At 38.7% G+C, this 25,751-nt stretch overlaps 1 protein-coding gene across 3 annotated transcripts in view; it reads left to right on the top strand.

Annotated features, from left to right (window-relative positions):
- The first annotated feature begins 586 nt into the window (after positions 1-586).
- cdk18 (cyclin dependent kinase 18) overlaps positions 587-25,751 on the top strand; it is an 85,811-nt gene continuing 60,646 nt past the window's right edge. Inside the window, exon 1 of one of the 3 annotated variants that reach the window (XM_058373407.1) lies at positions 587-728. The gene's annotated coding sequence lies outside the window, so the exon portion shown is untranslated. Of the gene's footprint in view, positions 729-13,801; positions 14,094-25,751 lie in introns of those variants that run through there. The other 2 variants (XM_058373409.1, XM_058373406.1) reach the window with 2 other exon arrangements.

The following is a 25,751-nucleotide window of genomic DNA, read 5'->3' as shown; positions in this document are numbered from 1 at the left end:
AAACCTGTGGTTTGAAGCTGCGCCCGTATCAGAGCCTCTGTTAGAGAAAAACGGATGGATGGAAATGGAGGATTCAGCAGAAATGTTGTTATATAACTGCAGTCTGAGGTGTGTGTGTGTGTGTGTGTGTGTGTGTGTGTAGAGCCTACAGTAGTCACTCTAGACTCCAGGAGCCATATTTGCTATTTAGAGAAGCCACAGCCACCATCCACACACACACACACACACACTTCACATATACATACATAACCATATTGCATTAGCCCCATGTGAGAGGATCACAGGCTCGTGCTATTGGTCGTTGCCATAACAATAGGGGCGGGGAGGCAAGCGGAGGTGGAGACTGAGTCTGATTATAAAATCCTTCACAGAGACACATTTGCTTCCTGTATTTTTTTCTTTCATATTTTCAGTTGTTGCTGGGTTTTTTTCCCTCTCTCTCTCTCTCTCTCTCTCTCTCTTTCGGCGGTGGGGGGAGGGAAGGAGGGCCTCGCATGAAAAGCAGCAGAAGAGAAGGCAGTGCAGGAGCAGCCTGTGGAGACGGGGACAGACTCTGAGTGTGTGTGTGTGTCCATCTCCAACACACACACACACACACACACATCCTCCAGTTGTGGATTTATTAGTGTTGCCAAAGAAGCTGGAGGGCCTGGTGTCGTCCTCGTCCTCAGTAGCAGCAGCAGCAGCAGCAGCAGCATCAGGGACACACACGCTCCTCGTCCACTCCTGTGAGTATAAACTGCAGTGCCACAAAACATACGAGCTGGGATTCGGAAACAGGAACTTGTTGCTTTGATTTACAGGCTAGTCACGCTCCAGAGCGCCGGGCTGGAAGAGGTCACAGAGTGTGTGTGTGTGTGTGTGTGTGTCTGTGTCTGCAGATCATTGACTAATTCATTTATCTCTTGAGGCGTTAAAATGCTTTACGTTGCATCAGGATGCAAAATTGTTTGAAACTTTGCTACTTTATTGGAGTGTTTGTTATTTTCTGTCTCACACACACACACCATATCAATGTTGTATTTTAATACCACACACACACACACACACACTGCTGTAGAGATGAGCCTCTCCCAGGGGGAAATAATTTCATTTAGTTACAAAGGTAAAAAATCACAACCTGTTATTATTATTATTATTATTATTATTATTATTATTATTATTATTATTATTATTATTATTATTATCACTGTTATAAACTTCAAGTTTGGACTGTTGAAGTTAATCTAAAACCGACTCAAAAACAGAAATAATGTTCATGTGGAGTTTATCATGTTCTCTCTCTCTCTCTCTCTCTCTCAGTGGAAAATACAGGAATCTAAATAAATAAATAAAAGACAACTCTCATTTAAAAAAAGGTGAAAAAGTGTCATGCATATTTGAATAAGTAAGCGCATATTTGAATAAGTAAGCAAATATTTGCATAATATTTGCATATTTAAATAAAGGACTGTGAAAGTTTAAATTATTATTATTATTATTATTATTATTATTATTATTATTATTATTATTATTATTATTATCATGCTTGAAAAGTTTGAGAACCCCTACTATAGATTACACTAGAAGTGAGTTGAACAAACAAACAAACAAACAAACAAACAAACAAACAAACAAGTCACTAATCAGGATATGACAACCTTCTCTGAACTCTATTTTTCTGAAAACACACACACACACACACACACTCTTGTCATACTAGCCTTATGAGGACATTCTGCTGACCTCAAAAACAAAAAATGAAACCTTTCACATCTTTCGCTTTTGTTTTTGTTTTGTTTTTTTATTTGAAGCTCAAAAAAGAGAAGTTTTCCTCGTCAACACAAGCCCAGGTTCAGATACAAAGCAAAAACTCAGCTTTCCTTTTCCTTCAGGCTAATAAAGGAAGTCCCCAGTAAGAGATAAATACCCTTCCCTGTACACACACACACATCATGTTAATGTGATGTAAATCCGGTGGAATGGGATTACAATAACACCGGGATTAAAAAGGATATTCAGATTGCTGAGTTTTACTGAAGTTCCTTCATGAGCACTTCCAGAGCCGATTCAAAACGGAGAAAAGGCTAGAAAATAAAGAGCCGCTTTGATTAGCTAGCTAGCCTGAATTCAGAGTCCTGACCTACGCACCAAACTTCTCACGGCTCACAGGAAGACAGAGTCGGAGAAAGAGGGAAAAATTTGAAAACCGATTCGAAAGCAGGGCTGTGGAAAAGCGCAGGTCAGTCAAGCAAAAGTATGAAGGTAATATAACGCGTGGAAAAATATAGCGAAGCTTAAACGAGCGAATGAGTAGGTGATGAGACGGGTTGCTACGATTCCTGATATTTATGTGTATTAAAGTGAAATTTAAATAAAATACAAATAAAATCCACCCTTTTCTATTGATTAGCATAAAGATCTTACCTGGGAGAAAGACAGCTTCGAAGGTTGAAATAAAAATAAAAAAGTGAAAAAATGAAAAGGAATGGATATATAAAAAAGTAAAAAAAAAAATTATAAATATTTTGTTAAATATATACAATCATTAAGATATAAAAAAGTATATATAAGATATACAAGATATAATCAGTAAGACATAAGACATAAAAAAGTAAAAAAATATATATAAATATTAAAAATATATATATATATATATACAATCATTAAGATATAAAAAAGTAAAAAAATAAAAAATAATATATATATAATCAGTAAGATATAAAAAAGTTAAAAAAATATATAAATATTAAAAAAATATATATACAATCATTAAGATATAAAAAAGTAAAAAAAATAATATATATATAATCAGTAAGATATAAAAAAGTTAAAAAAAATATATATAAATATTAAAAAAAATTATATACAATCATTAAGATATAAAAAAGTAAAAAATAAAAAAATATGAAAAAAAGATATAATCAGTAAAATATAAAACATTACAAAATATAAAATCCTGAAGTATTTTCGGCTCCTGAACTATTCAAACGTTCTTTAACCATTTTTGTCGATTTTGTGACTTTTAAAAAAAATATATTTTTTTGTGCTAACTTTTCCAGCACAGGATTCTGTAGATCCTTTCAAATTTAAAAAAGTCTGAAAGTGTGGAGAAGAAACTTCATGTCACGTGACACGACGGAGTGAATCTGCGGAAAAATCGATCGGCGGCCATTTTGAAAAATCATGGGAAGCTTCTTGGGATAGCGCAAAGTTTGCTTGATTTTTGCGTTCGTTTCTGCGACATTTTTGGAGGAGCGAGTGAAGAAAAAGAGTGGAACATAGCAGAAGTGTCTGTGATCTTCAGACTCCACACACTGCGGGATTAAAGCATTGTAAAAATCAAGCAGGTTCGGCGAATAAAAAGCGATGAACTACAAACATTCCGAAAAATTCTTCGGAATATTGAACCGATTCTCTCTCTCTCCGCTGTAGTTATTTTTTTATTCCCGGTTCATCTGGTGAATATTACACTGAGCCAAAACGGCACTTTCTCGACTCTAATATTTGCTTTTAGCTTCTCCGTGACTCATAATAATTCACCTTGGCGTCTGAGTCGGTGCCTCTGGAGAAGGTGATTGCTGATAATTGCCCAGTTGAGTTTCACTGAACGGAGACAAATAAGAGGCATTATTGCTTATTGGAGTCAAATTAGAGTGTGGAAGAAATTACCTCCGAGAGATGAAATGGGCAAAGAAGTGGAAGGGGAGAAAAAAAAGAGAAAAAAGAAAAAGAGAGCATGGCTTCTGAGGGTGAGCTTCAGAGTCAATTAATGAGATCCGGTCTGGAAAAATACAACGACCCTGTGAAGAGCAGAAGCTGGAGTTTTGTGGATCTTAAAGATCGCAGTAGGAACTGAAAAGTCGGAGGAGGTTTGATGAAGCAATATTGAAAAAAGTTCAGTCTTCGCCTCCGGAGCCAAATCAGTCCGATATCAGAAAAGCAATAACAGACACGGTCTGGGTTCCGGAGCGACGGGGGAGTAATGAGAAATATTTCCCTAAAATGGCATTTTTGAACTGTTTAATGGAGAATAGAGACAGTGTGACAGAAATCAGCCATCCTTTGACTGGAGTGCGAAAGTTTGTGCCCCCCTTTTAGGACAGAATCGTATTCACGCTACAAGAAACACTCTATGTTTTTTATTTCGAAGGTTCCCATTTTCCCATTTCCGCATTTTAATACTCACCTCACAGAGCTTTTTATTCTTTTTTTTTTTATAGTACCCAAGAAGTATATTTGGACCACACTGGGTCATATTAACTTCCTGCTTTTATTAAAAAAGCAGTTTAGATGAACCTCGGATAGGGATAGGATTGAATTTAATACTTGTAATCACACCGATAGCAGCTGATGGTCATCTAAACCTAAAATAAATAAATAAATAAAATACAATTAGGGATATTTCCAGACAGATACTTTGAGAAGCACGGATTTATTTCCTGTAATATTGCACATGCAAAAATGTCTGAATCATGGAGATATTCACACAGACTAAATGAAAAGCTCCATATTTTTTATTTTTTTTGGAATGCGATATAAATATTCTCTAATAACTTCCTGACCTATTAAGCCCTGACTCACTCACTTCCTTCCTTCCTTCCTTCCTTCCTTCCTTCCTTTTGAGATGGCTTCATCAGAACTGCCTCTCTCTCTCTCTCCCTCTCTCTCCTTGACATTTCTAATAGCTTCTTCAGAAATGCCATTTTCAGATCAGGAGGCTCAGGAGCTCGTGAGTGAAAAGAAATGGCTTGAAGATGTCTGGTAGATGTTGACGTGTTTGGGGATGTGGTGTTGTAGGTTTGCTCGATTGCTTTGGTCGGTCAGTTTGCTGACACCATCACACCGCAGCTACATGCTTTTAACAAAACACATAAAGTGAACTGCTGGATTACACGAAATAAAGCACTCTGCCTTCTTCCACGTACATGATCCCACTCTTTTGCACAGTGTTTTCAGTGTGATTGACAGGTGAGAGAAAGCCTAAGCCCCTCCCACTCAGAGTGCACAGGATCACTTGGTGTCCTGGACATAGACAGCAAGGCATTATCAGGATTTTTTGCACTCACTCTTTTTATGGAAATAAGGTCACGCTAAACCAACATGGTGCTCACTGTGGATGTGCAGGTCAGCGGTGGAGAGTGGCTCTCAGCTCGTCCTCTTCGCTCTCCACATTTCGCTAATGCCGCTGTTCACGGCCCTGTGAGCTAATGGCCCCTTTTAACCAAGTGCACAATGCTCAGGACACGCCGCTATTATCAGCTCTGATTGACATTCAATACAAACCCACAGCGTGTTTGGTTTGGACAGGTGTACTCGTCTATCTGTGTGTTTGTGTGTGTGTGTGTGTGTGTGGTGGAGATGACAAATCATCTCTAGTCGATAAACAGATGGTCAATAGAAAAAAGCAGGAGAGTGGTGTTTGCAGTTTTGGTTAAGGATGTAGAGCATTTATTGTCTAAAAAAAGAAGAAGCACAGTATAGATAAAATATACACAGGTTAATACACTGATCAGGCATAACATTATGACCACCTGTTTAATATTGTGTCTGCCAAAACAGCCCTGACCCGTCCTGCACTGTGTATTCTGACCCCTTTCTATCAGAACCAGCATTAACTTCTTCAGCAATTTGAGCAACAGTAGCTCGTCTGTTGGATCGGATCACACGGGCCAGCCTTCTCTCTGAGCCTTGACCGCCCATGACCCTGTCTCTGGTTCACCACTGTTCCTTCCTTGGACCACTTTTGATAGATACTGACCACTGCAGACCGGGAACACCCCACAAGAGATGCTCTGATCCAGTGGTCTAGCCATCACAATTTGGTCCTTCGTCAAACTCGCTCAAATCCTTACACTTGTCCATTTTTCCTGCTTCTAACATCAACTTTGAGGACAAAATGTTGACTTGCTGCCTAATATATCCCACCCACTAACAGGTGCCATGATGAGGAGATCATCAGTCTTATTCACTTCACCTGTCACCCTGCAAAAGGGAGGACCAACACAATATTAGGCATGGTCATAATGTTATGCCTGATCGGTGTATAATTATAATTAGAGTCATTTTCCCATTAGATTAAATCTAGAATGAAAATAAAACATTTCTATCCCATTTTTATTATTGAAATTTGTCCGTTTACAGACTTTATCAGTTAATAGAAATGAATGTCGTAAGTAATTGTTCAGCTGCTTCGTATGTCTGAGCATCTGATCAATTTATTGGTTTTACCTCCTCATATGGATAGACACATATCTCAGATTGATCTGAGGAAGCAGAGAGATGGAAATGGAACAGAATGGAAAAGAAATTGCAGTGTTACTCAATCCTGACTGAAGTGGAGGAAAAAATCAGGAAAGGGAAGAAGATTCATGGGATAATTCTTCTTGATTTGTGTGTGTGTGTGTAGATGTGATCAAAGGATCTCCTGCTTAATCCTTTTGTTTACTCTTTCACACTTTACAGAACTGGGTGGGATTTTGGACACATGGAATGGAGCTGAAATAAAACTGTGTGTTTTTGTTTATTTGTATTCGAATGAGGAGCAAAAGATCGACTGAAATGCTGAAAAGTTTCGGAGAACTTTCACCAAACGTTTCTGGATCTGCAGATTCCGTGCTAATCTCAATGCTCCCACGTTCTCGGAGGTTTTTCTCAGAGCTAAAGTACAAATAGCGAAGAGGAGTGCGCCGGTTTTGCTTGTTTAGCCGGGGAGAGGTTATGACGTGCGGTGAGTCAGGCGTGGAGATATTAAACATATACAAGCTGGTGATATTTCTGGTCTATGTAAGTAGCAACTGTACACAAAGCCAGAGCGTCTATGAGAGATGACTGTGTTATTGAGATCCTCTGATTTCATTGTTTAGTCTTTATTTAGTTATTATTTATGGTATCGATGCCTGGCAGGATGTAGCTGTACAACAATGGAGTGCAACTTCCTGATTTTTACACACGGGACTTTCTTAGATGTCATTATAGGGGGAACAAACCCTGGTAAATTATTCATAAAATAATCCAAAGCTCGTGATTCTGGTATTTAGAGCAGGCATATGAACCAAATCTGTTTTCCAGACACGCCCACCCCAACGGACACTCCCCCAACCTGGAAACTCTGAGCTCGAGGAAACTCGTAAATACAACGTTGTGGTGGCGTTCTTGTCTGTTGAACTCATAAATACGATCTTTCTGACATGACTTGAACACATCATAATGTCCTCTTCTGCCTGACGTCTTCAAGCCTTTTTCAAGCTATTATTTTCTCTCGTAATTACGACTTTCAACTCATAAATGCAATCTTCCAGACATGCTGTTTACGGAAAAAAACTTCCTTTCAATTAATTTTATAAAAATATACTGTTGTTATTTTTGACTCTGTTGTTAGGCCTGGGTTAAAAGAGCACCAGGAATAAATTAGGGGGAAAAAACTTACCAGTACCACACACCAGTCAGTCCACCATTTTCAAACCTGGCTGTGGCTACAAGCTAGCCTCATGCTAACTGGAGTCATTGATGGAGTTAGTCCTCATTCTCAACTCACATGGTCAAATTTCCTTATATTTAGTTTAGTAAGCATTTTCTAGAATTAGCTGCATTCTGCGAAAAAAAATGAAATAAAATGAATAAATAAAAATGATGCAGCTCATTAAACAGCTGATAACTAGCTAGTTAAGCTAATAAGTTGGACTCAGACGAGCTAATTCATCCATCAAGTTCTCGATAGTGACGCTGACCGGAAGACAAGAAAAGATGGACAGCATTTTTAAACAGGTGAAAATGTTACCTGTGTAAATGTGACACAAAAAGGAATTAGCATGATTTTGCTTTTAATTAGCTAACAAACACCTCAACAGAGTTTTTTTTGTAGTAGTAGAAAGTTAGATAGCTAGATTATGCTAACTGGTTAGCAGCAAATAAGGTATTTTTTTGTTTTTTAAGTTTTATAGCTCATAATCTATCGCATTTAGCATTGCAAGTTTAGCTTTTTGTTGTAGTTAAGCAATACTGTCAAATTCTAAAGGTAAGCGAATTATTGTTAGTCTTAGCTCGCAGGCAAAACTGCTAGCATCTTGGTAACCTGTGAAGCTAAAAAATATCCTTAAAGGTGTGGGTTCTGTTTCTAGCGTTAGCATTAGTGGTCATTGTTTATGTTAGCATTAATGATCTTGGTTTATTATGTTAGCATTAATGATCATGGTTTATTGGGGTAGCATTAATGATTATGGTTTATTGTGTTAGCCTGATGATCATGATTTCCACAGTGAGCATTAGCATTATCAGCTTAAACCAAATCATATCCGTCAGAACAAATTAATTTATTGATAGTTTTGTTGGTGTTTTCATACAGAATATGGCAAAAGTAAGAGTATCAGAATACATTTCTACATCTTTTGTCCAGTCACATTTTCTAAAACGTTTTTTAAAGCGTTTGTCTACAATACAGCCGAGCGAGTATATTTAAACAAGGACTGAATTGTGAATCAGTGTCGAGGGCATGAGTCATCTAAAAGTCTATAATGATTCATTCTGAAGCTCCTTGTCTCTTTATTTGAATCTGGGATCAGTTTCCATTAAACGCCACACACCAGAGGCCCGGAGAACTGCTCCCGGATCAGCGGTGCCAGGCGGCGAGGACGTCAGGGAGAATGTGTGCTAATAGTCACACCCGAGTGCAAACAGAGCTGTAGCCGGAGCGCTGGAGCTGCTCGTTAAACTGTCAACACCATTGTGTTTCACTAAATCATAACTCGTTGAGGCCATTTATAGGTCGTAAAGTTTGTACACGGCTGCTGTCAGCGGGAGCCCTGAGCTTTCAGCCGCCTCCGCGCTCGCTGCTTTATGACCGGCGTCTAATACGCGATGCTTCCCATACACACCACGGCGCTTGTTGAATTCTGCGTTCTGATTGGTCAGAAAGTCTTGATTGTTTTTCTGTCAGCTGTTTCTATCAATGTGTCTTGTTAAAGTGTGGTATAAACGTCATTCCTGAAAGGAGTCTCCAGTGTCAGCACTTTGTAAAGGACAGAGGAGTTTATGGCTCTAGCTGGTTACGCTAACACGTTCGTCTCATAAGATCTAAGGGGGTTTTAACATGTAAGAATGTTTCCACTTATTTAGACCTGAGTTCTTCTGTAAGTTTTTATATTCTTTCCATATCTTCCTTTTCTCATCTGTAGAGAAATTCAAATGTTATTGAATCTACACTATATTGCCAAATGTTTTGGGACGTCTGCCTTTACATGCACATGAATGTAATGTAAGTTAGCCCACCCTTTACAGCTATAACAGCTCTATAATAACTCTTCTGGGAAGGCTTTCCACATGGTTTAGAAGTGTGTTTATGGGACTTTTTGACCTTTCTTCTGAAAGCACATTTGTGAGGTCATGTTGGACGAGAAGCCCTGGCTCGCAGTCTCCACTCTAATTTATCCAGGACTCTGTGCAGGCCACTCAAGTTCCTCCACACCAAACTCACTCATCCATGTCTTTATGGACCTTGCTTTGTGCACTGGTGTGCAGTCATGTTGGAACAAGAAGGGGTCATCCCCAAAGAGCATGAAATTGTCCAAAATGTCTTGGTATGAAGCTGAAGCATTAAGAGTTCCTTTCACTGGAACTAAGGGGCCGAGCCCAACCCCTGAAAAACAACACCTGAACTCAATGATTTGGAGGGGTGTCCCAAAACTTTTGTCTTATGACTTAGATAAAGTAGAAAGAATTTTTGCTATTAGCAGTGGGGTGTTTAGTTAGAATTTAGTCAAATAAAGGATGAATCATGTGAAGAAACCAGGACTGGTGTTAAGACATGAACCTGTGTTCATTTAAGCAGCTAATATTATTTACTCGAGAAACGATGATATCTGCTGATGATAGTGACGTGAGCTCTGTTTTTAGTAAATAAACCTCCGTTCTCTTGCCAACTGTCCTGGCAAATCCAGCGTGAAAGTCAGGAAACCGTTTCTAAAGCACAGCCAGATCGTTAAAGGTTAGAGCAATGAAAGTGGATGAAAGCAAGAAAACAAACCGCATGACACTTTAACACCTTCTAATCTTGGATAGGACGGTTAGATTAGCTTAGCGTCAGAGGTTTGTTTTGCCTGAAACACTGAAGGCTGTGTTTAATAACGATACACACGAGGCAGCCGGGTTGTACAGAGAGCTTGTTGTTGTTTTTGTGAGAGACGTCTCTGCCTCGGGTCATGGTGACGTCAGGAAGAACAGCCGCTCACGTCGATTGTGTAGTGCCTGCGGGGGAAGGGATGAACCCAACGCGGGTCACTCGAGTAATTATGTACGTTTAGCGTTGGATGTGTGATAATATATGAAAAAATGAGGAGAAAATGACAGGACGCGTCATGACCAGCTTTACAGATTAATGTTTTACATTCATGTTTACTGTGTGTTAGATTATGCTAGATTATGCTAACTGGTTAGGTACTTTTTTTTTTTTTTACTTAAAATCCATCACATTTAGCATTGCTGTTTTAGCTTTTTTTCATAGTTAACCAATATTGTCAGATTCTAAATGTAAGAGAATTACTGTCAGTCTTAGCTAACAGGCAAAACTGCTAGCATCTTGGTAACCTGTGAAGCTAAAAATATCCATAAATGTTAAAAAACTTGCAGTGTGGGTTCTGTCTCTAGTGTTAACATTAGTGGTCATGGTTTATAGTGTTAGCATTAATGATCACGGTTTATTATGTTAGCATTAATGATCATGGTTTATTATGTTAGCATTAATGATCATGGTTTATTATGTTAGCATTAATGATCATGGTTTATTATGTTAGCCTGATGATCAGGATTTCCACAGTGAGCATTAGCATTATCAGCTTAAACCACATCATATCCTGCATAATAACTATATTTATTAATAGTTGTGTTTGCTTTTTTCCACACAAAATATCACAAAAGTAAGAGTATCAGAATACATTTCTATATCTTTTGTCCAGTCACATTTTCTAAAATGTATTTTAAAGCATTTGTCTACAATACAGTCAAGCAGGTGTATTTAAACAAGGAGACACCATGCGTCATTAGCGGCTTTACAGATTAATATTTTACATTCATGTCCACAACAGAAAGGTGACAGGAATAATGGATGGCTGAATCTGTAGCAGAGGCTCTAATATTAAAGCCGTGATCTTGCTCTCGTCCAACATGACATGTACATACACGTAAACAGTACAGTTATAAAAACAATTATTCATGCTGATTGCATCATGACACTGTGACCCCACATGACGTGCAACAAAACAACACAAAAACTGATCCAAATTAAAAGTGTGGGTGGGTTCAGGGGTTGGGGGGGGGTCGGTTGTGGGTGTGAGGGGGGGTGAGGGTGGCAGGGGGTTGTGGATTTGAGGGGGGTTGAGAGTAGGGGGGTGTTGTGAGTTTAAGAAGGTTGAGGGTTTGGGGGTTGGGGAAGTTGGTGGGGTTTGTGGGTATGGGGATTGGGAGGGTTTGTGGAGATGGGGGGTTGGGGTTAAGGGAGTTTGTTGGTTTGGGGGGTTGATGGTTAAAGGATTGGGTTTGGGTTGGGGGGTTGTGGGTTTGAGCGTTGTTGGGGGGTTTGGGAGGATGGGGGTTGGGGAAGTTGGGGGGTGTTAGTAAGGTTTGTTGGTTTGGGGGAGATGGGGGTGGGGAGGGTCTGTGGGGCATGGGGTTGGGAAAGTTTGTTGCTTTGAGGGAAATGGGGTTAGGAGGTTTGTTGGTTTGGGGGAGATGGGGGGGTGGGAAGATTTGTGAGTTTGGGGGGGTTGGGAGGTGTGTGTGTGGGGGGGGGGTCGGGGGTATGGGGTTTGCGAGGGGTTTTTTTTGGTTTAGGGGGTTAGGAGGGTTTGTTGTTTTGGGGGGATGGGGGTTAGGAGGGATTGTTGGCATAGTGGGTTGGGTTGGGTGGCATAACTATGACAACTATGACAACTACAGGAACAGGGAAAGCGGTGACCCTGTGACACCATGACACTCGAATTGTCTGCATGTTTTATATCGGACGTACGACAGAACAAAATGAATATAGCTTGTCTGTGAAAGCAGACGAGGAAAATTACACGCCGCAACAGGCTCCGTCCCGCATCCCGCAAAGACAGATTAATATTTCACGTGTTTATTCACGTCCTCTGCGACAGAAATGACAAATCGCCTTCTTACGCCGTCATCCATAACCAGGACGTGATATTAAGCCGTTCCCGCATCCATGTGCCTCGTTTGTCTTGGTTTAGTTGCCGGGATTAACGTCTGACAGGCAGGAATATTGCGCTGAGGGAAGACCGGAGTGAGACGAGCGTCCGTCTCTGACCGAGACGTCTTCATTTTCCAGCTACTACACCTTCACCGTGTGGGTCAGATCTAGTGAAGATGCCACCTGAGGCTCTGCTAATGTGCGATAAAAATAGACATCATTAGCTGCCTCACTCTCTCTCTCTCTCACACACACACACACAGATATAATCCCCATTTAATCAAACACATCAAATCACAGGGAAAGGCTGAAGCAGGAGAGATGAACGACACAAGGCAGAAACTAATCCCAGCTCAGATTCATCCACAGAGCTGTAGGTCTTTAACAAACAGATCATCTACTGCAGCCGACGTGGGCCGGCTAGATCTGACTGGCTTCAGATACGTTTTCCACCACCAACCATAGAAAAGTCGCATGGAAGGGAAGGGAAGGGAAGGAAAGGAAAAGAGGAGATGACAGTTATTTCATGTCAGATGCGAAGTCTAACATTAAAAAATAATAGTTAATTTACCTGAAAACGTGCAACATGTTTATTTTTTACCCGTCCTAGTTAGTGCTGGCTAATTAGCTAGACTAGCATGGTGTGTAGATTTATTATTATCATCATCATCATTTGTATATTATTGTTTATTATTATTATTATTATTATTATTATTATTATTATTATTATTTTCAGTAACAAAGGTGAAATAAATGTGAAACATTCAAGTTTGTTATAAAACATTATTCCAATAATTAGTAATATATTCAAATATATAAAAAATATTTATATCTCCAACAAAAGTCACACTTTAAAATAACAGCATATCTGTTATTACACAGTAAACAGTAAACCATCGTTCCTCTCTACAGTCTCTCTCTGGATGTTACAAAGCACTGACACTGGAGATTCCTTCCAGAAATCTTTAATAACAATTCAGAACTCTTTCCATGAAAACTTCTGTGATGTTAAGCGTTTTGCCTCCTAACTTAATTAATCTACTGAGATTTTTTTTTTTACATGTTTCTCCATCCTGGTATTCACACACTGGTCAGTTTCTGATTGGATGTCTGTTGCTAAGCGACAAGCCGTAACGTTTTTAACACCGCATGGATTCACACTGTACATGTTTGGCACCGGGATGTGGAGCAGTGTAAAAGCTTCAGAGCAGAGATTCGTAACCCCGGGAAAATAACCCTGCGGCTAAATTACACGTATGAAACGTATCTGTATCCTGGGGTAGAACTGGGGTTTAGAATGAAGACAACCTAGAGGTTAAGAGTACTTCCACCATATGAACCAGTTCCGGTCATTCGGAGCATCTTCTATACAACTCAATAGCTGCTTCTGACCAATCAGAGTGAAGACTCAGTATATTACACACATCATGTGATATAAGATTAGTCTCAAAGCCAGTCCTGATAGAACCCATGAGTCACACTGACAGCTGGAGAATATCCAGGCGTTGGGCCGCAGCTGGCTTTGTGATATTATAATACTGAGTAAACAAGAGTGGCATTAGGATTGCGCATGATTCATTATCCTGCGTACGGCATGAGAGTGAAACAGCCTTTTAATCTTCTTGTCGTGAGTGAAGGCAGGGCGGAGAGGCCGAGGGAAGGTGACTCTCATACTCATTAATCTGTCTGGACCTCCGGCTGCTCCCGTTTCTCAGCTCCGCACAGCCGCCGATAGCAAGAGGGATGCAAAAATAGCAAACACTTTTCTTTGCAAGACTTTCATTCAAATAAAAAAAGTTTAGAGTGAATAAATGTTTGAGATGATGCTGATGATCAGTAGCAGGCCGGACTGGATATCAGCGGGAAACAAATCAGATTCTAGGGGCAAAAAAATCTTGAAAAGATTTTCTTTTCTTTTGGAGCTTAAACTTCGGTAAGAATAAAATTAAGATTTGATTAAAATCCTATAACAATGATTATATCTAATAATTATGTATGTAAAAAAATAGACTGTATTATAGTTCTTGAATTTAAAAAAATGTCTGTTTATTTTATTTTATTTATTTATTTATTTATTTATTTATTTATTTATTTCATGAATTTTATAGTTTCCAGTTTCTAGCTGAATATTTATACCTGTATTTAAACAAACCTCCTGACTTTAAAGACGCTGTTTTTATTCCAGCTTAATATTTCTGTCTCATTGTGATTGGATTTGTTGTTCATTCCAAGGACAAGCAAGAAAGGGTTATTTATTTATTTATTTATTTATTTATGTACTAACCCAGAAACCCCAGAATTGCTTTTGAGACTGTAAGAGATATTATTCTTTTGTTTGTTTGTTAAAATGTATAGGACTTAACGTCTTAAAACTTAAAAATGATTATGTCTAATAATTATATATTAAAGAATTTACCATAGTACATTTTGCACAGTACTCACAGATTTCCTGGATTTTGGTTTTTGCTAAATATTTATAAAATTATATTTATTTATTTATTTATTCATTCATTCCTCCCAAGGTTAAATACCCTGTTTTTATTCCAGTTTCATTTTTCCATCTCATCAGATTGTGATCAGATTTGTTGTTTATGCGAAGGACAAATTTGAAAGGGGTTTTATTTATTTACTTATTTATTCATTTATTCATTTATTTATTTATTTATTTATTTATTTATTTATTTATTTATTTATTTACCCAGAAACCTCAGAACAGCTTTTGAGACTCAGTGTAGTGTGAAATATCTTCATGGCCTGTGCGTTTGTACCCTAAATTAAATTCCCACACTTGTTTATTTATTTATATTTTTTTAAAGTGAGGGTCATATACATTGCTCCTCAATAATGCGAAAGGAGGAAGTACTTCTTGATACGCTGTTGGCTAGTAAAATCTTCTCTCCTTGCCAGCGTCGCTTGTCAGAGAGCTTGAGGGTAAGACTCCGTCCCGCTGCTCGGTTTGCTCGGTTTTCCTCGGCTCGTTCGCCAAGAGCAAGAATTTGGTCTAAAAATTGGTTTTATAAATGAATGAGGCTTCGTATAATTACTGAATCCATCACGTGGTCAGAGCCTTACACTAAACCATGTCGTTTTTAGACACTTCACATTGTTTCAGTTTTTTCATTTTTTTTTACCCTTATTTTCTTTTTGCACCATGATTCATTTGTTTATGATTTATATATGATTTTCATTTGTGAATTTTTCTTGATTTTTTTTCTTATTTTTACATTTTTTTTCATTTGTGATTTTTTTCATGATTAATTTAGTTTTTTGATTAATTTTATAATATTTATAATAATTTTATAAAATTCACTTTATTAATTTTTTAACTTGTTTTTTGTGTGATTATTTTATTTTATTTTATTTTATTTTATTTTATTTTATTTTATTATGCCTGATTCAATAATTTTTAAATAGGATTTTTTCCCTACATGATGAATTTTAATGTGATTTTTCAAAGTCATTTTATTTATTTGTTTATTTTTGTAGCATAATTTGTTTAATACTCAATTTTTCATGTATTTTCACACCTGACTCTTTACCCCATATAAATCATTTATTTTCATGGGGTTTCATTTTTTTCACATAAGGGACATGTTTTTTTTTTTTTATATCATCCATTATTCACACGAGGTGTTTACCCGAGTCTACACGTCTGCACTATCACGTGTTTTCACACGTCATTGTCACATATGATGAAAACAGATATGAAATGGATCACAGACACGTCTGTTTTCCTGCATGACCACATCACTCCAGGCAGTGGAAGCTATTCATCTGGCCAGGACATGTTTTCCTCCCTGCACTTGTCCCTTGCACGTGTCTCTAATATCTTGTCTAGAGAGGAGCGAGACGAGTCCATGACAAATTCATAAAATTCCGTGCACGTCTTTCCTTCAGGAGGAATCGCTCGCTCTGTCCCACGGCCCCGGGAAGTAAATGATAGTCATTTCATCCGAAACATGGTGCACTGTATCGGAGGCCTTTTCTATCTCACTCTAAATTGAAGATATAGTTGAGTTTAATAACAATGTGCGCTCGATTTCAGAAATATTGGCACCCTTCATGAAAATAAGCAGAAATGCATATACCTAGGGGCTACACTGAAGTGCTGTGTGTGTGTCTTGTTTTTGTTTTTGCTCTATAATGAACTAACCAAGTTCCAGCACTTACTGAAAATGAGCCTAGCAAACCAAGCCTGGTCAGTGTCCTTATTAGAGCCGAGAAACCATTATATAAATCACAATTAGGTGAATGTTTATTACAAATAAACCAAACTGACCAAAATCTCAAATGTTTAGCTGATGTTCGTCAAAGTCTGTAAACAATGTCAATATCAAATGTAAGGAAACTCCATAAAAGGAGAAACCAGTGTATGTTAAATCCTGCAGTAATGCAGCTCAGCCATTGCAGCTACCACTGCATTCAGCCACTCTATACAATACTACAGTGCTAATCGTATAGCTATAGTCTTATCTCTCATTAAAATCAAACAATATATGAGTTTTGTAAGGTGTTTATTACATCGGTGTGTGTTTAAACTCGGCGGCATAATCTGGATAGAAAACCACAGATTCACAGAACTGCCAGGATTTTCACAATTTGCATAAAATTCGTTTGCCTAAGAGAGAGAGTGTAAAGGGCAAGTCCTCTATAATTCAACACTCTGCACCTCACCTCCATAACGAACAGATGTATACATGGATCTCATGGCGGGAAATCTCCTCCTCCTGATGGAGCTCCTTCTCCTACCATGCTACTTTCCTAAACAGGAACAAAAATCCTGTAATTTACACCAAGCTGTGTTCCGTTTTTGTGTTGCACATCATAGCGGATCGCATCAGGCGTCTCTCTGTGTGACGGCTCTCCGCATGACAGGCTGCCCGGACAAAAAAAACAGCACTTAAACAACTGCTGTAGTGAATTAGCCGAGCCCCTGGATCCCAGAGCGTCGATGAACCTGGAAGAGGAGGTTGCCTGAGCACTCCCTGTAGGACGCTGAGTCACCCTTAGCCACGTTTCGGTGGAAGCAAATGTCACGCCCGCTTGCCATTGTTAACAAAATGGTATTAGCTTCCAGCGCTGGAGGACATCTGTCCTTATGTACCCAAATGCGATTGCCGTGAAAGCGCATGAAACGGCTCAAGCGGTGGCTTTAATGGCGCCAAATGGAACCTGACGAATGGTGTGTGTCGGGACGTGTGATCGTGAGCGCGTATCCTCGAGCGCCGAGTCATCTCCGGCAGGGGCGAGGAGATATGAGAAAGAAAACGCCAACGTGATCTGGAAAGTTAGATCGAGAAGTCTGATGCGTAATTATTTCAGATGTGAGTTTTAGTCATTTTGACATGTGACTCACCATAAAAGGCGTGAAGGCTCGTGTTTTTACTACATGATTGTAGGTTTTGGGGAGGCTATAAGAAAGGAAAAAAAGGGGCGTGGCTAGACATGATATATCAAAAATACATACAGCCGCTAGATTAACATTTAGCCCGGATTTATTTAGGACTAATTATTTGTGAATGAGATCGGGATTGCTTTTAAAGCTGACGTCCGGACTGCTATTAGCGGTTAATAATCTCAGTATAATAAGGAAATGAAAATAAAGAAACTGCGCGAGTGAACACTGAATCCAACAGCCAAGAGATGTGCACTGAATTCACGCTGTTTTTTCAAATTTAGTTGCTTAGCTTTGAAGTCAGAAAGCAGGTTACGAACGAGATACAAGACAAGATACAAGATGAGATCTAAAACCATATCACACAAATCTTTCAAAATGTTTCAATAATATTTCTACACACCTGGATGAGATTCACGCACATTCTTCCATAATTAACTGCTTCAGACGTGAAACAAACACGTCCTTTAGAGAAACAGGATTAACCAATCAGGATCAAGATTTTTTTTTTTTGCTACTAGTTAGCTAGTGTCTTTCTGATAGCTGGAGTTTCTTGTCATTATTGCTTTTTTCTACTATTATGTAAATGACTGACAGAAAACTTGATGTCTGCAGCTTTAAAAGAAACTTCATTTAACCGTCTTGTATCTCGTCTTGTATCTTGTCTTGTATCTCATCACGGATCTTGTCTAGTATCTCATCTTGAATCTCATTGTGTATCTCGTCTAGTATCTCATCTTGAATCTCATCGTGTATCTCGTCTAGTATCTCATCTTGAATCTCATCTTGAATCTTGTGTAGTATCTCGTCTTTAATCTTGTTCTGTATCCCATCTAGTATCTCACTTTGCATCTTGTCTTGTATCTCGTCTAGTATCTTGTCTTGAATCTTGTCTTGTATCTCATCATGAATCTTGTCTAGTATCTCGTCTTGAATCTTGTCTCATATCATGTATTGTATCTTGTCTTAAATCTCTTCTAGTATCTCATCTTGAATCTCACTTTGTATCTTGTCTTGAATCTCGTCTTGTATCTTGTGTAGTATCTCGTCTTGAATCTTGTCCAGTATCTCATCTAGTGTCTCACTTTGAATCTTGTCTAGTATCTTGTCTTGAATCTTGTCTTAAATCTCTTCTAGTGTCTCATCTTGAATCTCGTCTTGAATCTTGTCTTGTATCTTGTGTAGTATCTCATCTTGTATCTTGTCCAGTATCTCATCTTGAATCTTGTCCTGTATCCCATATAGTGTCTCACTTTGAATCTCGTCTTGTATCTTGTGTAGTATCTCATCTTGAATCTTGTCCAGTATCTCATCTAGTGTCTCACTTTGAATCTTGTCTAGTATCTTGTCTTGAATCTTGTCTTAAATCTCTTCTAGTGTCTCATCTTGAATCTCGTCTTGAATCTTGTCTTGTATCTTGTGTAGTATCTCATCTTGTATCTTGTCCAGTATCTCATCTTGAATCTTGTCCTGTATCCCATATAGTGTCTCACTTTGAATCTCGTCTTGTATCTTGTGTAGTATCTCGTCTTGAATCTTGTCCAGTATCTCATCTAGTGTCTCACTTTGAATCTTGTCTAGTATCTTGTCTTGAATCTTGTCTTAAATCTCTTCTAGTGTCTCATCTTGAATCTCGTCTTGAATCTTGTCTTGTATCTTGTGTAGTATCTCATCTTGTATCTTGTCCAGTATCTCATCTTGAATCTTGTCCTGTATCCCATATAGTGTCTCACTTTGAATCTCGTCTTGTATCTTGTGTAGTATCTCGTCTTGAATCTTGTCCAGTATCTCATCTAGTGTCTCACTTTGAATCTTGTCTAGTATCTTGTCTTGAATCTTGTCTTAAATCTCTTCTAGTGTCTCATCTTGAATCTCGTCTTGAATCTTGTCTTGTATCTTGTGTAGTATCTCATCTTGTATCTTGTCCAGTATCTCATCTTGAATCTTGTCCTGTATCCCATATAGTGTCTCACTTTGTATCCCGTCTTCTTTCTCGTCTAGTATCTCGTCTTGAATCTTGTCTTGTATCTCATCTCATATCTCGTTTGTAACCTGCTCTTTGACTTCAACACAGCAGTGATCGATTCAGTGATCTTATTCTTAAATAATTAGTCTAAATGTAAATCTAGCGGCTGTCAGTCCGGATTTTGATTTTTTTGGCCACGCCCCCTGTTTCCTACCTCAGCATCACTCCAGACTACATTATACATACATATATATATATATATATATATATATATATATATATATATATATATGTATGTATGTGTGTGTGTGTGTGTGTGTTATATTAACTGTCAATAAATATTTCAACCTCGCTTGGTCTTTGACGGTTGTTGCTCTGATGCAATGCGTCATCATCATCATCATCATCATCAGTAGTGAAATTTCTTCCTCAGAGCTGTTTATCAGCCACACGGGGCGAACAGAGCGGTCATATAGACATCAGACACAATCTGCTAACACACACAAATGACCCCAGAGAGTAGCTTTTAATGAGCAGAACCATCTGAAACCTCCATTGCATCCAGAGAAGGAAAAGAAGGAGAAGAAAAAAAAGAGAGAGAGAAGGAGAGAAGTGATAAAAAAAAGCAGCTTGAGACATCACTGTTGTAGCATCAAGGGCTTCTTGGTGCCAAACTGTGGATTTTCTCTCCTGTAGCCCAGGGCCAGGCTGGTCTGGCAGCAGAAGGAGAGCAGATGCCATTTGATGACAGCAAAGCAGAGCCGTCCAGCCAGGCGCTGTCAGAGAGATCAGAATCATCTCATTATTTTTCTCACTCTCTTTCATGTGCGGCGTCATGTTTCCAATCAGTGCGAGCGCGTCCCGCGGCGTGCGAGCCCCACAGCCCGCGAAGTAAACAGCATTAGCGTGACTTTTTCTTCAGCTGGAGTTCTTTGTGTGTGTGTCATGCATGTGGTGAGGAAGTCTTTACCCCGCACATGGAGGTCTTTTGTGCTTTTTCGCTTCTTTCCTCCACGCCGGCACTTTGAGCGCTGGAACCGTGCCCCGGTTCGCTCTTTTGCTCCACGCCGAGCCGAATCTGTAGTCGGTAAACAAGACAAATGGGGCGCATCCTAATTTGGAAGGCATTCCTGGCAATCAGCAGTTCAGCCAGAAAAGAAAGGGAAAAGGAGGGAAAAGTCGCCGCTGATCAAACCGACCCTCGTGTGATACAATTTACGACCATTTGTTTTTGTTTTAAGGGTTCAAAAGTTTGAAAAATATTTAGACATAGGTTCCTGGTGGTCAGAACTAGGGTTACGTACGTACTTAAGCTGATTTTACTCAACCCTCGTTCAGATTAAACAAGTATACCACCATTAGACAATTAGAACACCATCTTTTACCAGTAAACTCAGGCTCCAGTCCATCAGCAGAATGGAAATCATCTTCTGGGACCTTTTCATTCAGTTTAATTTCAGTTAAATCTAATGAATGATGTTCAGGCTGTGAGTCTGATCTAAAACGAGTCTGTTGGCTTTCAGTGTGTTTTAGACGTGTGTTTTTCCCTCTGTTGGAGAACCTTACACAGAATTTTACTGGTTGAAGATCAAATTTGAGCTGCTTTTTAGATGAACAAGCACTTGGAGCATCTCAGAGAGCAGAAATGGGTTTAATATCAATGTTTACTTTATAGATAGAAACATGTGCGTGGAAAAAAATGAACTGTTTTTTGTTTTTATGGAACATTTCTATGAATATATTGCTCCTAATAAGCTAGGGAAAAACAGAAATCCTTCTGAAACACTACAAATTCTTAAAGTCCTGTGTATCTACTTTTATATGCTAGCTTCATATTAACCATCACTGTGGAGTGGAACATGATAAAGATGTTCAATCATCAACATGGACGCAATAAAAACAGGAGGAAATCAATCCTATTATACATATTAATTATATTTCGCCGCACAAATCCTCCTGGATGCAATTCTGAAAGATTAATCACTGGTTTCTTTTAGCCTCATGGTTTCTGCTGTCGTTATTCAGCCAGAGTGGGATGTAAGAACAAATCTGAGATGATTGTGAGATACTTGTGAGACGAGTATTTTTCATTTTAATGCAGCTTTATCCTTTTATGTTCCGCTATATTACCCAGGCGAATATTGCACCTTTTTGTTACTCTACATTTGTGTAACAGCTTTAGATGCTAATGACTTTTCACCTTTTCGTACCTTTCCTGTTCTGTGAAAATCTCTAAATGTGTTGATGTGCTCCGTTAGGAATTGAGAAATTTGTCCTACTCCTTAGTATGAATAAGATGAACACAGGCGAGGATACAGGAAGTTTTGGCATTTTGGGCATTTTAAACCTATTTAATTAGGGCTGTTTTTTTCTGAAGTCATAAAATATGCATATGAAACCACTATAAAGTATATAAAATATAATAAAAACTCAAACTTAAAAACCATCTCCAGGCAGAAAAATGCTACATGGACATCAGTCAACGAATAGAATAATATTAAAATGCTGGACCCCTTTTTGATACTTTAAGTACAATTTATTGATAATTAGATCATTTTACTTAATTATGCTTTTTTTTCAATGCAGGGCTTTACTTTTTACATTTTACTTCTGGGATTAGTACTTTCCCTTTGCCTGATGTTTTTATTTTGTTGTTGAATTTAAAATATTTTTCATTTTTGTTAATTCAGTGTGATTTCCTGTAAAGAAGGTTTGAGGAATAAGCTACAGCTCGCTTAGTTAGAGTTAGAACAGAAACAGTAACAGTAACGCTTCTCGCTGAAAGTGATGTCATGCCAGAAAAATCCTCTCAAGATCAAGGACATAGTTTCGTGTTACGACAGAATTTCAAGTTTTGCCAGAATTTCAAGTTTCAACAGAATTCTAACAGAAGTTAACAGAGTTTTAATGAATTTTTGACAGAATTTTCAATAGAATTTCATGTTTCAACAGAATTTCAAATTAATCAGAATTTTCAACAGAACTTCGAGTTTCAACAAAATTCCAAGTTTCAACAGACTTTTCAACAGAATTTTGAGTTTCGACAGAATTTTCAACATAATTTCAAATTTTGACAGAATTCTGAGTTTCAACAGAATTTTTAACAGAATTTCGAGTTTCAACAGAATTTCAGGTCTTTAACAGAATTTTTAACAGAATTTCGAGTTTCAACAGAATTCCACGTTTCAAAAGAATTTTCAACAGATTTTTGAGTTTCGACAAAATTTGCAAGTTAGCTTTTTTTTAAAAAAACAAACTCTGTCCCTTGAGAGAGTGTAATTTTTGCCAAACTTCTGAATATCATGTGCACAACTGAATATGTTCATGTGAATGATTTCAATATAAAATCCTTATTTTTCTGAAAGAGAACTCTTTAGCAGCATTAGCACGAGCCGATCATGGTCCTGATCTCCGACTCTATCTAGATGAGATGGAAATGCAGTCAGGGGCTTTATTTACGCAGACGAGCAGCACAGCTGTGTTTAGACCCACAGGACTTCCTTTGTCTCGCCTCATCCTCGTCCTCACCTCACCTCACCGCCTCATTTACGGGTCGCTGCCTCATTATCAGAGAGCAACGTTTGCGCCGTGCCAACACCGCCAGCCGCAATTCATTACCTAGTGACTGTCTCTCGGTTCTAGACTCGGACACAGCTCCCTGGTCAATTTTCTGATAAACTGTACCGACTCGCTGTATCAGTTCCTATTAACAACAACATGGAGATACAGAGCGAGGGATTTTCAGTTAAACGCATCGCTTCTCGCTGCTCAGCCCAAGAGCGTGGTCAGATGGTGGAAATAAAATGTTCTTGTAAACTCAGCACTTTTTCTGTCTTCAGGAATCAGTGCTGCGGAAAAAGCCACAGAGCAAACGTGTGGGCGATTAAAGAAGCCCTGATCGTGTCATTTTATACCACTGAATGCTTTTGACTCTCCAGTACGTTTCCATAGTAACACTTGGTGTTCTGCTAAAACAGAAAAAAAAAGTTTTCTGAAAGGAGACATCTCATTAACATTTATGGAAGGAGTCTCCAGTGTCGGGGTCAGTGGGAAGATTGCAGGTGGAACAGTTAACCCTGCTAATGCTAATGGACTTTTTTGTACACGATGTCTTTACTACTTTCTTTCTTCTGTCTTCTGTGGTTTAATGGTGTTAGCAAGTACAAAACACAAGCTATATTTATCCTTAAAAAGCACACTGCTAAAGTCTGAAAACTTTTAATCACCAGTTCTGGATGATTTCTGATGAATCAGAACAGGAAGTTCATTAAGAGACTCAAGTTTAACGACACAGTATAACACATTCACAGTATTGGAGTTGCTAGCTTGCTAGTTATCTCACATTTGTTTTTCATTATCTTTTCATGAGCTCTCTCCTTCTGATATTCTTGCTAATATAATTGTAGCTTTATAGATTTAGTGTTAGCAAATCCTATACCATTACAACAAAGATTACGCTTATTAGTTGAATAACAAGCTAGCTTAGCATGCATGTTCTGTGGCTGAGAACATTGTAGCTACCATTAAGGTAGTGATTTGTTATAGGTTGAAGGCAATGAGGTCATGTTAGTGTATTTAAATTTTCCTTAAATTAGCTAAAATATTCAAGTTTAACAAATACATCATAGCAATTTAAATGTTTCTTAAAGTTTAACAGAGAGAAATAAACATTTACAGATTTATTTGTTACACAAATATGGACATTATAATTGGAAATTCTGCCTTAATTTAAATATGTTGATTCTGTTTTTTATTTTTATTTCCATTAACATGGACATTATCTTTTTAGCAATTTAGCACTGTATTTATATTTTTGTGTGATTTTTATATGATTTCAAACAGCTCCAAAGTTTTGAGTTTGCATTAAATTCACTGGATAAAAGCTGATAAATTTAGTTGCACGTGAACACTGAAATGCGCCGGAGGCATCCGTACCGCATCCATGTTACTGTATTAAACTTAAAGCACGGGAAGTATGCTTTATATAAATTATACATAACCTTCTATTTATAGATTAAACTGAAATTCCCGCTATCGTTCATTAAAGATCTTAAATCCCGAGCTCATAATTTAATCATTAATTTTCTACACAAACAGCTTGCATGAACCGCATGAAGATCCCCAGGAAGAGTCCGGGTTTCTCTCGCTTTCTTCTCAGATCACTTTTGGGATTCTCCAGCTTTTCTGCGCCTGGTTCGGGCTCCTGCTCGGTCTCTGGAGACCAGGCTGATGGTCTGTCTGGAATCAAAGCTTCCCACATGGTGAACACACTCCATCATCCTCCATATGCCACCAGTCCTTTTGGCTCACTACATGCCTTATTAATAGATCCCCGCCGTTGAGAAAGTCATCTCCCCGCGAGAGCTCACTGACTCACTCTGCCTCCGCTGCCTCTGAGCCGTCTGAAGGCAGTCGTATTACTGTTTCCAGGCGTCACGACCGTACCGTGATGAACAGATGACAAATGTGACAAATGGAAATGGAGGAGAAGTGTCTTAATTCAGCCACTGATCTGGTGGTTAAAGGCAAATGAATAAAGATGTTATTGTTTCTATAGTAACAGCTTCTTTGCTGGTTATAGTGAAGTTTTCCGTAAGGAGGTTTTTATTTTTGATTGTTGATGGATGGAGTCTCCAGTTGGTGCATTGAAGGCATGATGGAAAAGTCAAATTTACGGGTTGAATGCTCATGAAAACCACCAAAAAAGTCGTAATTACAAGTGGGAAAAGGGAGTTTAGTGGAGTTCTGAATTTCCAAGTGGGAAACAGGATTATATTGTAGTTCTGAGTTTCCAAGTTGGGGGTGTGTCAGCTGGGGGTGTGTCAGTTGGAGGTGTGTCAGTGGTGGGGGGTCAGTTGGAGGCATGTCAGTTGGGGCATGTCAGTTGGGAGGTGTCAGGGGTGTCAGTTGGGGGAGTGTCAGCTGGGGGCATGTCAGTTAGGGATGTTGGAGATGTGTCATTTGGGATTGTGTCAGTTGGGCATGTGTAAGTTGGGGGCATGTCAGTTCGGGGGGTGTCAGATGGGGATATGTCAGTTGGAGGCTTGTCAGATGGGGGCATGTCAGTTGGGGGGCGTCAATTGGGGGAGTGTCAGTTGGAGGCATGTCATTTGGGAGCGTGTCAATTGGGGGAGTGTCAGTTGGGGATGTGTCAGTTGGGATTGTGTCAGTTGGGCACGTGTAAGTTGGGAGTGTGTCAGTTGGGCATGTGTAAGTTGGGAGTGTGTCAG

The sequence above is a fragment of the Hemibagrus wyckioides genome, linkage group LG21 (genome assembly GCF_019097595.1).
Source record: "Hemibagrus wyckioides isolate EC202008001 linkage group LG21, SWU_Hwy_1.0, whole genome shotgun sequence".
Classification (NCBI taxonomy): domain Eukaryota; kingdom Metazoa; phylum Chordata; class Actinopteri; order Siluriformes; family Bagridae; genus Hemibagrus; species Hemibagrus wyckioides.
This window is presented reverse-complemented; position numbering and strand designations above follow the sequence as displayed.